The 14,883-nt window shown below is 46.9% G+C and overlaps 1 long non-coding RNA gene across 1 annotated transcript; it reads left to right on the top strand.

Annotated features, from left to right (window-relative positions):
• The first annotated feature begins 11,886 nt into the window (after positions 1-11,886).
• Positions 11,887-14,883, top strand: LOC133251984 (uncharacterized). The gene is made up of 2 exons (XR_009737785.1): positions 11,887-13,483; positions 14,463-14,883. It is a non-coding gene; the product is annotated as an uncharacterized LOC133251984 (long non-coding RNA).

The following is a 14,883-nucleotide window of genomic DNA, read 5'->3' as shown; positions in this document are numbered from 1 at the left end:
AAGATCCCACACCTCTAATGCAGGGCACCCAGGTTTGATCCCTGGTTGGGGAACTAAGATTCCACATGCTGAGCCCAAAAAAGGATGGAGTAGAAGGAAGTTGGGGGTAGCTTTAAAAGATCAACAGGAGGGCCCCTCACAGTGTCGGAAGTGTTCAGTGTCAATTTTCTGGATATACATCTATAGTTTTGCAAGATGTAGTCACTGGGTAGAGGATACCCCAGACCCTGCTGGGTTTCTAGAACTGCATATGAACCTACAATTATCACAAAATTAAAAGTTTCACAGAAGGTGGTAATACTATCTAAAAATTTTAGGACTTACCTGGTGGTCCAGTAGCTAAGACTCTGAACTCCCAACGCAGGGGGCCCAGGTTTGATTCTCTAGTCAGGGAACTAGATCCCACATGTCTCAACTAAAGATCCTGTATGCCGCAATTGGGGAAAAAAAAAAAAAAAGATTCTGCATGCTGCAACTAAGATTCTGTGCAGTCAGATAAATAAATAAATGTTTTCTTAAAACATAAAAATTTCTGGGCCCTTCTCATGTCCTCAGCACTGGTTAAGCCTTTGACACGTGGGTTTAAAAATATATGCACCACAACCTGTCCAACTTAGTGACTGAACAACAACAACAAACCTGTTGGTGGGGGGTGGGGGGTTCGTGTCACTGTGTCCATCTCACAGAAGCAGAAATCGTTTCTGAGGCATAATTGGAGTTTTTTGAGCAGAAGGAAAGCATATCAGAATCTCTGGGGGTGTTTGAGGTGGGGATGTGAAGGCTCGCAAAAGACTTTATAATCTCCATCATAAAGATAATTAACATCACATGTGTACATGCTTAGTCACTCAGTCGTATCCAACTCTTTGGAACCCCATGGACTGTAGTCTGCCAGGCTCCTCTGTCCATGGGATTCTCCAGGCAAGAATACTGGAGTGGGTAGCCATTCCATTCTTCAGGGGATCTTCCCGATCCAGGGATCGAACCTGGGTCTCCTGAACGGGCAGGTGGATTCTTTAGCACTGAGCCACCAGGGAAGCCTTTAATTATCATCATGGTCACTTTCATTTCTTAAATGATGACTACATGCCTGACACTGTTTACGTGCCCTCCCTATGGTAACTCATTTTATTCTCACTGTATCCTGAGGAGGCTGATTCTATTAAAAAGAACAATAGCCCTGTTTTGCAGATGAGCAAACTGAGGCATGGAATTTATCCTGAGGGCAATAGGGAGCAATGGAAGAGCTTAGAGCAGGGGAAGAACATAATCAACCTTGTAAGACTATATGACTTGGGTGACTCTGACCACAGACACTTTTCTCCTGGACTTGAGGGTCAGCTCATTCCTCTTTGTCCCAGTGCCTGGGTTCCTGGGGCACTATTTATAGTGAACTGGTGGGATTTTTAGGGCTTCCCTGGTGGCTCAGATGGTAAAGAATCTGTGTCCAAAGACAGAGACCTGGGTTTGATCCCTGGGTTGGGAAGATCCCCTAGAAAAGGGAATGCAACCCACTCCAGTATTCTTGCCTGGAGAATTCCATGGACAGAGGAGCCTGGAGGGCTACAGTTCATGGAGTTGTAAAGAATTGGACACGACTGAGCAACTAACACTTTCATTTTTTCACAGCACCTAGATTTACTGCTGGGGAACACTTCCTTCCCTAGATGCTGGGTCTTGGATGGGCTGTCAATCCACACATCCCACTCAAGCAGGGGACAGTTTCATGAATCTGAGCCAATTAGGAGAAATTTCTCAGAATTTTCCCCCTGAGTGGGAGGAGGTCAGGATGAATAATGTCTTTGCAGCATTATTCAGTCAACCATGGTGACCGAAGCTCCCTCAAGTGGACATCCACTGACTCCTGCTCCCCAGATCTCCAGAACTGCTCTGGGTCCTATATTCAGTGAACCCTGTGAACAATCCATTTCTTCTGTGGGGGTCACTGGTGTGGCTTCTGTTGCTGGCAACCAGAGCTCCTCCACTGAAACTCTACCTGGGAGGAAGAACTCCTGTGTTTCCTCTCTAGGACTGCTGACACCAAAATGTGCAGGTTTTATCACACACAAAATAGTTCTCAGAGACCAGTTGGGTACCCTGAATTCAACTTAATTCTGACACAAACCCTGAGATAGCATTAGATCCCGTAGGTTGTGGACCCAATCCCAAAAGACTTCCCCCTGCCTTCAGATGCTAATCACAAGTCCTGGCCATCATCACTTGGGCCTGTGACTGACCAGCTTATAAATAAGGCTCCCTCAATGCCTTCCTCAGGTTAGGTAATTTGCTAGAGTGGCTCACAGAACTCAGGGATCTGTTTCGCTTAGTTTACTTACTAGATGACACAGGTATTATGAAAAAAATGCAACAGTCAGATGGAGGAGATGCACAGGGCAAGGTGTGGAGGAGGGGAGGGTCTTCTGCGCCCTCTCTGGGGGGTGCCGCCCGCCCAGCATCTCCACGTGGTCATCGACCTGCAAGTTCTCCAGACCCATAGAGATTTTTATGGAGGTTTCATTATGGAGGAAAAACTGATAAAATTGTTGGCTATTTAGATAACACCCATTTCACCTTTAATTGCTCTTACCATTTAGGAAATTCCAAGGGTTTTAGCAGCTCTGTGCCAGGAACAGGGGGAAAGACCAAATATATCTATGTCTGTATCTGTTATTATTGTTCAGTCGCTCAGTCATGTCCAACTCTTTGTGATCCCATGAACTGCAGCACGTCAGGCCTCCTGGTCCTTCACCATCTCCCGGAGCTTGCTCAAACTCATGTCCATTGAGTTGGTGATGCCATCCAACCATCTCATCCTCTGTCATCCCCTTCTCCTCCTGCTCTCAATCTTTCCCAGCATCAGGGTCTTTTCCAATGAATCGGCTCTTTGAATCAGGTGGCCAAAGTACTGGAGCTTCAGCTTCAGCATCAGTCCTTCCAATGAATATTCAAGGTTAATTTCCTTTAGGATTGACTGGTTTGATCTCCTTGCAGTCTAAGGGACTCTCAAGAGTCTTCTCCAACACCACAGTTCAAAAAACCATAGCTTTGACTATATGGACCAGTAGATATCTGTATCTATCGTATGCTAAATCAGAATATCGGGACTTCTCTGGCTGTCCAGGGGTTAGGACTCAGTGCTAACCCAATGCAAGGGGAGCAGATCTGATCCTTAGTCAAGGAAACAAGATCCCACATGCCAGCGGCACAGCCAAAAAAATTTTTTTTTAATTTTTAAAATAAACCATAACATCATAGCACTCCAACAAACTCTTCCAACAGCTTTCCTCTCTGCCTTTTATCCCATAATCATCTTGGTATCCTTCCACATGACCCCAAAGCTTTGGGGTGAACCTGTAATGCCTATCTTATGGCCAATATGTTGATTGATTGACTCTCCCTGTCCTTAATCACTCTTTGTCCTTCAAGCCTTTCAAACTCACCTGGCAAGACCTTGATGCAAAATGCACCCAACTGCCACACTCATTAGCATTAAAAAAAGAAAGAAAGAAAGGTAAATAGCAAACAGAGACTTCCCTGGCTCTTCAGTGGTTAAGACTCTACACTTCCACTGCAGGGGACACAGGTTTGACACCTGGTTGAGGAATTAAGATCCCTCTGCCACGTGGTACAGCCAAAAAATAAAGTACAAATAAATAATAAAATTAATCTCCCCCAAAAAAGAAAGAAAATAGCAAGAGTTGGCAAGGATGTAGAGAAGTTGGGCCCGTTGTGCACTGTTGGTGGTAATATAAAATGGTAAAGTCTCTGTGGAAAACTGTATGCACAGTATGTAGGTTCTTCAAAAATGCTAAAAATAGAATTACCAAATGATTCAGCAGTCCTACTTCTGGGTATATATCCAAAAGAACTGAAAGCAGAGTCTCAGAGACATATTTTCACATGTTCCTAGCAGCATTATTCACAATAGTCAAAAGGTGGAAGCAACCCAAGTGTGCACTGAGAGATGAATGGATAGACAAAATGTGAGCCACCCCTTAAAATGGAATATTATTCAGCTTTTTCAAAGGAAGGAATTCTAACACACACTACAACAGGGGTGAACCTTGAAAACATTATACTAAGTAAAATAAACCAGGCAATAAAGAATAGTCTAGGATTCCATTTGTTATACATGAGGTTCCTATAATAGTCAAATTCATAAAGACAGAAAGTAGAGTAGAGGTCACAGGGACTGAGGAGAAAGGTGAATGGGGAGCTTTTGCTTCTGTTTGGGGGTGAGAAATAGTGGTGGTGGCTGTACCACATTTTGAATGTACTAAATGCCACTGAAATGTACACTTAAACTAGTTATGAAGGCAAATTTTGTGTTGCATTTATTTTACCACAATAAGCACACACACACATAAAGTAACGGGATGTCATCTCCGTGATTAGGTTATACTATAAAAGACTCCGACTTCCCATCTTGCTAGCAGACTGTTGTCTCCTGGGTTAATGTGCTTTAATGAAGCAATCTACTGTGATGCAGAGACCCACATGGCAAAGAACTGACAGCCACCTCCAGTCAACAGCCCTCTAGGAACTGAGTCTTGCCCAGAACCACATGAATTAGAAGTGGATCCTTCCCCAGTCAAATCTCAGATGAGACCACAGCCCTGCTCAACACCTTGAATTCAGCCGGAAAGCCTCTAAGGCAGAGAACCCAGCCAAGTCACATGCAAATTTCTGACCCATGGACACTGTGAGATGATACATATTGTTGTTCTCAGCCACTAAGTTTTGGGGTAATTTGTTACACAACAATGGCTAATACACTATCATTATTACTACTTTTACTGTTATCATTAGCTTAACTTTATAAAGGGAAGAATTATATGGGCTTTAATAGGCACACCCTTGAAGGGTGGAGTCCCTGCCTCCTGGCTACATGTTTGCCCCTTTCGGAGCCTGAGTTTCTTCATCTGTAAAATGGGATTAATATAGGCAGGTAATGAGGATGAGATGCAGGTGATGTGCTTAGCTGAGGCCCTCCAGGTGGCAGTCATCAGGTGCACGGGGTCCCGTGATGAGAATAATGATCGGGGGCACAAAGACGTCTCATTTCTGCCTTGTCTGGCGTCACCCCTCTGAATACAGGCTATGAGGCTGGAGGGCTTTGAGCAACTGTGTGCTTGTTAATGCAGGATCAGTGCCTCTCCATTCTGCCTATATACCCTGTCTGCGCACGGGGGAGTCCGTGGCAAGGGTGCTGCGTGTGCCCTGGCTCTGTCTGCGACCTTGAATCTGCTGGGTCCGTCTTTATAGACGACGCGTTCCCAGGAGCCTAAGGGCGACTGGGCTGCCGGGACGGGGGGGGTGGGGGGGGGGGTAGGACGGGCCTGGAGAGAGCTGGGGAAGAGAGGCAGCTCGCCTCGCTCTTCGGATCCCCCCTCTTCGCCTCCTGTGAGTCTCGAGACCCTCAGCACAGCCACTTCTCCCCGGCTCTTGGCAGAGAGGACACGCGGCAGGCGTTGCCTTGGCAACGCCGGGATGCCCAGCAACAAGTCCGTGGCGGGTGCCACGTGCCTGGCGCAGACCAATCTGAGCTTCGGCCGGGAAGCAGGTCAGTTTGGGCCAAAGTCCGCCTCCCTCCGTCCTCCCTCCCCCGCCAGCCGCTCGGAGCTAATTACCGTAATTGCTGCGGGAGAGCTCCCGAGTGCGCGGGGGCTGGGGCTGGGGGCTGGGCAGGCCCCGAGAGGTTGAGCATGCAGGGCAGAGAAGCAGGACCTTCTTACCTCAGCAACCTCGCCTTTGCCTCCGTAATTGTCATCAAAGCGCTCATTAAGCGCCTACTGTATACACCTACTGTAAGGGAGGAGGGCCAGCTCGCTAGCGGTAGGGGTGGGGAACCCTAGCCTTTTGCTTGGGTATTTCTGGGTTTGGGGGCGCGAATCAGATCAATGGGTTTGATTCCTAAAATTCGTGGTCTCACGGAACTGTTCGATAGCGGTTGGCTGTACTGAATCACACACGAACCCCCACCTCCCACCCACCCTCCGCTGAGTTTCGGTTTCCTTCTGTATGAAAGATATGGAAAATACGCTCTTGTAGGGAGTGCATACAGACTCAGTTCTGGATAGACACGTTCGAATCCCATCGCTTCCATTTAGCGTTGTGTGACTCTCCCTTAACCACTCTGGGCCTCTGATTCCCCATCAGTTAAAAAGCAACTTGGAAAATCCCAGTATCTATTCATGGGGATTTTAAGTATCATTGAGAGAATGTATGGGAGGCGCATAGTAAGCATTCAGTAAAAGGAAACTATTCATCACTGTCCCAGCTTTCAGTTATGGTCTGTGAGACCGTCCAAATGTCATTCAGTGGCTCTGAACTCAGTTTCTTCCATAGATAAAATGAAGGGATTGGATAAGGGACCTCATGGCGAGTTGGCTGCCACTGAAGTTCATTTCTTTGAATAATTCTTTTTAAAAGAGCCCAAATCGGAGGTTTTCAACGTGAAACACTCCTGTGGGCACTTGAGTTTTCCATTCTTCGACTAGCCAATCTCTTAAATTCCTTCCAGTTTTTTGCTTTGTTCATTCTTTCATCAACAAGCATTAGTTGAGCCCCTGCTGTGTACTGGGCTCTGTTGCGGGTTTGAATCCTCAGCCTCATTACAGAGACCAGAGGCTCCACAGACCTACTCTATCATGGACCACAGGGAATGACCCAGGATCTCAGTGGATGGGAGAGCATGTATCTGGCCTCTTCTCGAAGTTTCTCCAGGGCTGGTTTCCGCTCCATGCCTTTGCACCCTCTGACTGATCAACCCTTGTGTTTTCCTGCACAGATAGCATGGAGGGGCCCCCTGAAACATGCTTATCTCTTCTTTGCCTCAGCTTTGGTGCACTCCCCTCCACCACTGTGGCAGTCAGGAATTCTGTTCCTGTCCCCTCCTCCACGGCCACTAGGACGCTAGGTCAGGCAGTCAGAGCAAGGACAGTTGTGGGAGGGCTGTATGGGAAATTTTTTCCATACAGTTTATGAAACATGTCCAAAAGCTGAGAAGGGAGAAGACAGCATTAACTCAGGGTCCTTCCAGGACTCAGGGCTGAAGGGGAAACCAGGTCTTTACTGACTGGGCTATACTGCTCGACTCAGCAGCCCAAGAACCCCCCTTCAGAGACTGGGGGCTGGTCCCACTCAGGACACAAACACCAACCACAGAATGTGGCCATGTATGTGGACTCTGGATTCAAATGTCAGCTCTCCCTTCTTATCTGCCCTGTGTGCTTGGGCAAGTGTCTCAACCTCTATGTCTGCCTCTGTCTTTGGGAAAAGAGGCTAAGAGCAGAGAGCTTGGTAGGTTAACATGAGGATGAGATGAAGCAGAAAGATCCCACAACTAGTAGGTGCTCAGTAACTAGAAAATTGGTTTTGAAAACAGGAGGATACCAAGAGAGGAGCCGTTCAAAGGAGTGGCAGGGTGGAGACATCCAGCCCCAGCCTCACCTCGGGTGTGACCATGAGCTACCCATCCAGAGGCTCTGTGCTTCCCTCTTCCCTCACCTTTCAGACAGGGACAAAACTCCAAGTTCTGGACACCTGGAAGGCAAGGGTGTGAGATCAGAGGAGATAACCACCTGAGAAGGGTTCTGGAAAGGCCCACCGCATCCCTCACAAATATCTACTGTGGCCCAATGCTTTCCAGACATTGTACTTACTACTAGGACTACAAGGAACTATGGGAGAGCCAAGGGAAAGGGCACCTGAGAGAGGGCTGGGAAAGCTGGATTCTAGTCCTGGCTGGTATCCCTGACATACTGTGTGAGCTGGAGAAAGTTCCTTTCCCTCTCTGAGCCTCCTCAAAATGAGTCACAGGGGGTCTCTGCAATAGGAAGACCTCCCTTCAGGTCCCTCCTTTGCTCCCTACTTCCTCGGTGTCCTTGGAAGGATCTCTCCACTTCTCTGAGCCTCAGTTTCCACTTCTGAAAAAAAGGGGATTCAGTAATTATGCAGCAGGGTGGCTGAGAGGAGTAAATTCGATCATTCATTCATTCACTTAATGGCTATCAATTCTGAGCACTGGAAAATACGCACTGGGGTAAAAATGGGCAAGATCAGCAGGTTCAGTGGTTAAGAATCTGCCTTGCAATGCAGAGGACGCAAGTTCAGTCTCTGGTCAGAGAGCTAGGATCCCACATGCAGCAGAGCCCACACGCAGCAGAGCCCACACACCCTGGAGCCCGTGTGCCATGACTAGAGAGTCTGTGCACCACAACAGCAGATCCCATGTGCTGCAACTAAAACCCAACGCAAATAAATAAATATTTTTAAAAGAAAAGAATAACAAATGGGCAAGATCCTTGCCCTTATAAAGCTCTAAGCATATAGTTGCTGCTGCTGCTGCTAAGTCGCTTCAGTCGTGTCCGACTCTGTGTGACCCCAGAGATGGCAGCCCACCAGGCTCCCCTCTCTGGGATTCTCCAGGCAAGAACACTGGAGTGGGTTGCCATTTCCTTCTCCAATGCATGAAAGTGAAAAGTGAAAGTGAAGTCACTCAGTCGTGTCCGACTCTTTGCGACCCCATGGACTGCAGCCCACCAGGCTCCTCCGTCCTTGGGATTTTCCAGGCAAGAGTACTGGAGTGGGGTGGCATTGCCTTCTCCGAAGCATATAGTTAATGACAGATAAATGAGCACTAGTATCATTGTGATTGGACTTCCCAGGTGGCTCAGTTGTAAAGAATCTGCCTGTCAATGCAGGAGATGCCGGTTCGATTGCAGGGTTGTTAAGATTCCCTGGAGAAGGAAATGGCAACCCACTCCAGTATTCTCGCCTAGGAAATCCCATGGACAGAGGAGCCTGGCAGGTTACAGCCCATGGGGTCACAAAGAGTTGGACACGACTGAGTGACTAGGCACGCACACACACACCATGCATTTATTATGTATAAAGTGTGCGATGTTTGACACACAATAGATGCTCAGGAAACCCTAGGTAATATTATTGCAGTAGTTTCCAGGACACACACGGCAAGCTGTTCCCCTTTGTCACAGGGTCTGAAGTTTAAACTGCCTGACCTTTGGGGTGATTCTCCCTCGAGGGGATGGGGGCGGACTGAGACCTTCATGAGGGATTCCCTGGTGGCCTCAGGTGGGGAGGGCGACCTGTGTGTGGTCCTGTTTGTGCACACTGTCCCTTCTGGATAAAGGCTTCCATTAATCTCCCCCTGCCTGGGCTTCAGGGTCAGGTTTCGGGGCCCCAGGCAGATGTTGTCCAGAGTAGCCCTGTTTCCTTAATCCTCGGGGCTCCAAGGCCTGTCCTTAGAAGAGAGAACAGCGGGCCCGCTGAGGCCACCATCTGTGCAGTCTTGGTTTGTAAATGCTCATGAGGGTGGCAGGAAGGAGGTCTCTATAGTAACGGCTGAGGAAGGGGCTGTGTGTGCGTGTGCCTCTCTGTGCTTGTGTGTGTGCGTGAGTGTGTGTGTGTGTGTAAGGCAGGGGACAGGGAGGAAGAATCATCCTAGACCCTTAACCCTTACTCCTAAACCTTTATTTCTGCCGTGATGAGCTATTAATTAATTCTCACTGCTGGCTTATTATCCCCAGAGATAATGAGCTACTACTGTTCCTAACTGGAGTCTCCCGGGGAACGTTTTATAAAGAGATTCATCCATTTCTGCCCACCTGCACCTGCCTGGGACATATGCAAATGGTGAGGATCTTGGGGACCCAGGAGGCTCGGGCGGAACAAAGAGGGCTCAGCGCCGGGAAGCTGAGATTCCCAGCGAGCTGACAAGGGCAGAGCTCCAATGAGCAAGGGCACAGTAAGTGATTTTTAAATGCCAGCTATGATGAATTCTGGAAGGCGGAATGCAGCCTCCTGAGGTGCCAGTGTTTGCAAGGAAAAGTGGCCCCATCTCTTTGAATGGACCTGTCAGACTGAAAGGCAGGCTCAGAGGGCTAAGAGGAGGCACCAGGGGTCCTGACTCCAAATGTGCAGAGTCCATATTCTCCCCTGACCTTTGCACATGCTGTTTCCCCCATCAGGAATGCATTTCCTGCAACTTCACCTAGCTCGCTCCTCCTCGGCCTAAGGGTTTAGACAGTGGGGCAACCTCCAGGAAGCCCTCCTTGATTTACTCCTCCTTCCTTGGCCTGAATGGGGGCAGGTGACTCCTCTGAGTTCCCACAAGTCTCCTCCATCACAGCTTTGTTCATTTGGAGCTGTAACAGCCCGGGACTGTCTATCTTAGATGTTTTGTCAAAGATTATGTCTTGTTCTTCCACACATGCTAGTAAGTAAAAAAGAGCATTTTGCAAGGTTTGAATAGAAAGCTTCCTTAGATGTTTTTTTTTTTTTTTTAAATAGGAGGAGAAAGGACTTCCCTAGTCATCCAGTGGCTAAGACTCTGAGCTCCCAAAGCATGGGGGCCAGGTTTAATCCCTGGTCAGGGAACTAGATCCCACAAGCTCCAACTAAAGATCCCGCATGCAACTAAGACCTAACACAGCCAAATACTTTTTTTCTTAAAAAAAGAAGGGAATGTGGAGGGACAGTGGAGAGGGGCATGAGCTTTGGAACCAAGAGTCAGAGCTATATTCAAATTCCAGTGTGTCACTTGCTCACTTGCTTTCTGGGTGGCCTTGCGTTAGCTTCTTAGCAACTCTGAGACTCAGTTTCTTCATCTGTAAATTGGGAACAACAATGGTATGTATCCTATGGGGTTGTCCCAAGGCCTTAGAAATACTTGGCATGTAGAATGTTTGGCACAGAACCCTGCACAAAGTAAAAGCTTGAGGAGGGAGAGGAAGAAAGTTGGGAGAGGCTTTTCTGTGTGATCGACTCCTGTCCTGAGTGACCAGACCCCTGGACACCTCTCTCTGATTATATCTCCTAATACCACCCTTGGTCATCCTCCAACACATCCATCAGGACCTGTTCCCCTGCCCCCAGGGCTTTTACAACAACTGTTCCTTCAGTCTCATGTTTATCCTTTAAATTTCTCCACAGCTGCCACTTTATTTTACAAATAAAGTTTTATTGGCACACAGTCACACTTATCCAGTTATATATTCTTCAAGGCTGCTTTTGAGCAACAACAGCAGAGGGGAGTAGCCACGAGGGAGACCAGCTGGCTTGCAAAGCTGAAAATATTTACTTTCTGGCCCTTTACAGAAAACTTTGCTGACTGCTGCATTATCACAAACCCCTGGTCTGGTTTTTTTTTTTTTTTTTCATAGCAGTCATCACTGTGTGAGGTTATCCTGTTCCTTTATTTCTTTACTTGTTTATTATCTTCTGCACTAAAAAAATCATTAGCTTGGTTCGCTGTTATATTCCCAGTGCCTAGCACATGTGTGTGTGTTACTTGCTCAGTCGTGTCTGACTGTTTGTGACCCTATGGACTATAGCCCACCAGGCTCCTCTGTCCATGGCAAGAATACTGGAGTGGATTGCCATTCCCTTCCCTTTGCCAGGGAATCTTCCCGACCTTGCAATCAAACCTGGGTCTCCTGCATTACAGGCAGATTCTTTACTGTTTAAGCCATGAGGAAAGTAGTTGGTATATAGCAGATATTAAACAAACAAACAAACTTTTTTTTTTCTGGAGTAGATGAATGTATCAAGTAGGTTTTGGAGGTGAGGTGCAGATCTGGTCATGTCTTTCCAGAATTTTGGAGGACAGGGGACTTAAGAAATCCTCTAAACAAACCCCTGCTTCCCTGGTGGCTCAGTTGGTAAAGAATCTTCCTGCAATGCAGGAGACCTGGGTTAGATCCCTGGCTTGGGAAGAACCCCTGGAGGAGGGCATGGCAACCCACTCCAGTATTCTTGCCTGGAGGATTCCCATGGACAGAGAAGCCTAGGAGGCTGCAGTCTATGAGGTCACAAAGAGTTGGACACGAGTGAGTGACTAAGCACACAAATGGGGGGGGGGGGGCAGACCCTGTGTACACGGCACACCCTTGTAGAAGACAGAGATGGGGCCAAAGGGGTTGAAAGGAAGAGCCTGGAGTCTGATTCATCTTCTTATTACAAAGCCCACCCCTTTGCAAAAGAAATGGAAGATGGGACAATGAAATGCAATGCATGATTCTGAATTGGATCCTGGCTTGGGAAGAAATGCCGTTAATGACAGGACTGGCGATAGCTAGCTAGCAGGAAGCTGCTGTAGAGCACAGGGAGCTCAGCTCTGTGCTCTGTAATTACTTAGAGGGGCGGGATGGGAAGGTGGAAGGAAGGCTCAAGAGGAAAGGGATATATGTATACACATGGCTGGCTGATTCACATTGTTGCACAGCAGAAACTAACACAATATTGTAAAGCAATTTTATTAATTAAAAAAATAACACACAGGACTGGGACGACTGGTGATACTGGAATGTGGACTTTGGATTAGACAGTGGTGTTGTAACAGCTTTAACTTTTTAGTTGGGATCATTGCATTAAGTTACATAGTAGACTTGATCTTGGGGAATGTGTGCTCAAGTATTTAGGATGAAGGGGCAGTTGTGTCTGCAGTTTACATGATTGGAACAGAGGCAAAGATATCTGTAGAGAAAAAGACAAAGAGAAAGTCAGTCAGTCAGTTCAGTCGCTCAGTTGTGTCTGACTCTTTGCGACCCCATGAACTGCAGCATGCCAGGCCTCCCTGTCCATCACCTCCTGGAGTCCACCCAAACTCATGTCCGTTAAGTTGGTGATGCCATCCAACCATCTCATCCTCTGTCATCCCCTTCTCCTCCTACCCTCAATCTTTCCCAGCATCAGGGTCTTTTCCAACGAGTCAGCTCTTTGCATCAGGTGGCCAAAGTATTAGAGTTTCAGCTTCAACATCAGCCCTTCCAACGAACACCCAGGACTGATCTCCTTTAGGATGGACTGGTTGGATCTCCTTGCAGTCCAAGGGACTCTCAAGAGTCTTCTCCAACACTACAGTTCAAAAGCATAAATTCTTCTGCGCTCAGCTTTCTTTATAGTCCAACTCTCACATCCATACATAACCATTGGAAAAACCATAGCCTTGACTAGATGGACCTTTGTTGGCTTTTTAATATGTTGTCCAGGTTGGTCATTACTTTCCTTCCAAGGAGTAAGTGTCTTTTAATTTCATGGCTGCAGTCACCATCTGCAGTGATTTTAGAGCCCAGAAAAATAAAGTCAGCCACTATTTCCCCATCTATTTGCCATGAAGTGATGGGAACGGATGCCATGAAAGTAAACGTGGCCAAATGTTAACAATGGGTGGATTAATCCAGGTAAAGATGAGATTCGAGTTCATTGCACTATTCTTGCAACTTTCCTGTGGGTTTGAATTTCTTTAAAAAAAAATTTTTTTAAGAGGAGAAAAAATAAATGAGGTAGCCACCCCCAGACTTCATTCCTGTTTCTTCCTCTTCCTTTCATGGCAGGCTCCATGCTCCTCCTTTGGAGCTGGGAAGTCAGAGCTGTCCTCCATGTGGGAGGCAGAATGGAAGAATTAAGGCAGAGTGTTTCAGCTGCACTCCCACAAGTCATGTAGCTGACAGTGAACTTGGTGAGTATCTACTATGTGTCAGAATTCCCTTCTGCATCCATCCTTATGTTTTTTTGTTTTAATGATTCATTTTTGGCTGTGCTGGATTTTTGTTGCGGTGTGGGCTTTTTTCTAGTTGTGGTGAGCAGGGGCTACTCTCTAGCTGCAGTGCTTGGGCTTCTCATTGCGGTGGTTTCTCTGGTTGCAGGGCACAGGCTCTAGGGTACTCAGGCTTCAGTAGTTGTGATGCTCAGGCTCAACAGTTGCAGCTCCCAGGTTCTAGAGCACAGGCTCAATAGTTGTTGTGCCTGGGCTTAGTTGCTCTGCAGCATGTGGGATCTTCCCAGACCAGGGATCAAAACTGTGTCTCCTGCATTGGCAGGCAGAATTCTTTACCACTGAGCCACCAGGGGAGCCCCGTCCCTATTGGTTTGACTGAACTTTTCCCCAATGCATGGATGGGGCTAACCCTTGGTTTGGCACTTTGTTGACAAACACTAGGTGCCTTATCTGATGCCCCTGAATTCACAGGGGATCTCCAGGTAGCTCACTTGTGAGCTCAGATTCCACACAATTAGCAGCTCCTTCAGGGGACGTTCACACTAGGGACAGCACAAGCCAGGACACAAGTCCCTCTGTTGTCACACAAAGTACTTCTAAGCATAGTTACAGCTTCATGTCTTCCTCCATAAAGGTAGTGTTGGTTGCTGATTTCATGTATGTGTCCTCATTCTCTAATAGAAGAAAAGTCTGTTGAGTCAGTAAGTGAGTGGAATGTCTCAGAAAATGATCATAGCTACACTATTGGGAAACTTATCATGTTCAGACATGATTTCGAGTGCCATGCCAAGCTGCACTGGAGCCTGAGGCAAGAGGAGAAATCAGTAATGCTGATCAAGTCTTTACTTAAAGTTAGGTATTTTGTTCATTGTGGATTTTTTACATTAATTTTTATTTCATAAAACACTGGATTACTGAGGGGTTTTTTTTTTTTTTGTAGCCCCTTTAGTTTTGCATCTGAGGCCACTGGCTCCCTCACCCTAGCCCCAGTCCTGATTATTTATTTCCAACATGCAATCCACAAAAATATCATTAATTCCTCATCTCAATGCTCTGAGAAGGTACTACAATCACTGTCATTTCACAACTGGGGAAACTGAAGTATGAAGAGGTTTGATTGTACTGGAATACCCACAGCAAGGAGGAGAAAAATCTGAGTTTGAAGCCAAGTTCGTGTGTGTTTTGGCTCAGAGCCTGCTCAGGAAAGCAAAACAATAAACTAAAGTTATGAGTTTGATTTTGAATCAAGGAATAAAAAGATCTAGGCTTGCAACTAAGAGTTTGCATGCCTCAACTAAAGATTCCACATGCCGCACTAAGACCAGGAGCAGCCAAATAAATAAACATATATATTTAAAGAA

This window comes from Bos javanicus, chromosome 7 (assembly GCF_032452875.1).
Source record: "Bos javanicus breed banteng chromosome 7, ARS-OSU_banteng_1.0, whole genome shotgun sequence".
Lineage (NCBI taxonomy): Eukaryota > Metazoa > Chordata > Mammalia > Artiodactyla > Bovidae > Bos > Bos javanicus.
This window is presented reverse-complemented; position numbering and strand designations above follow the sequence as displayed.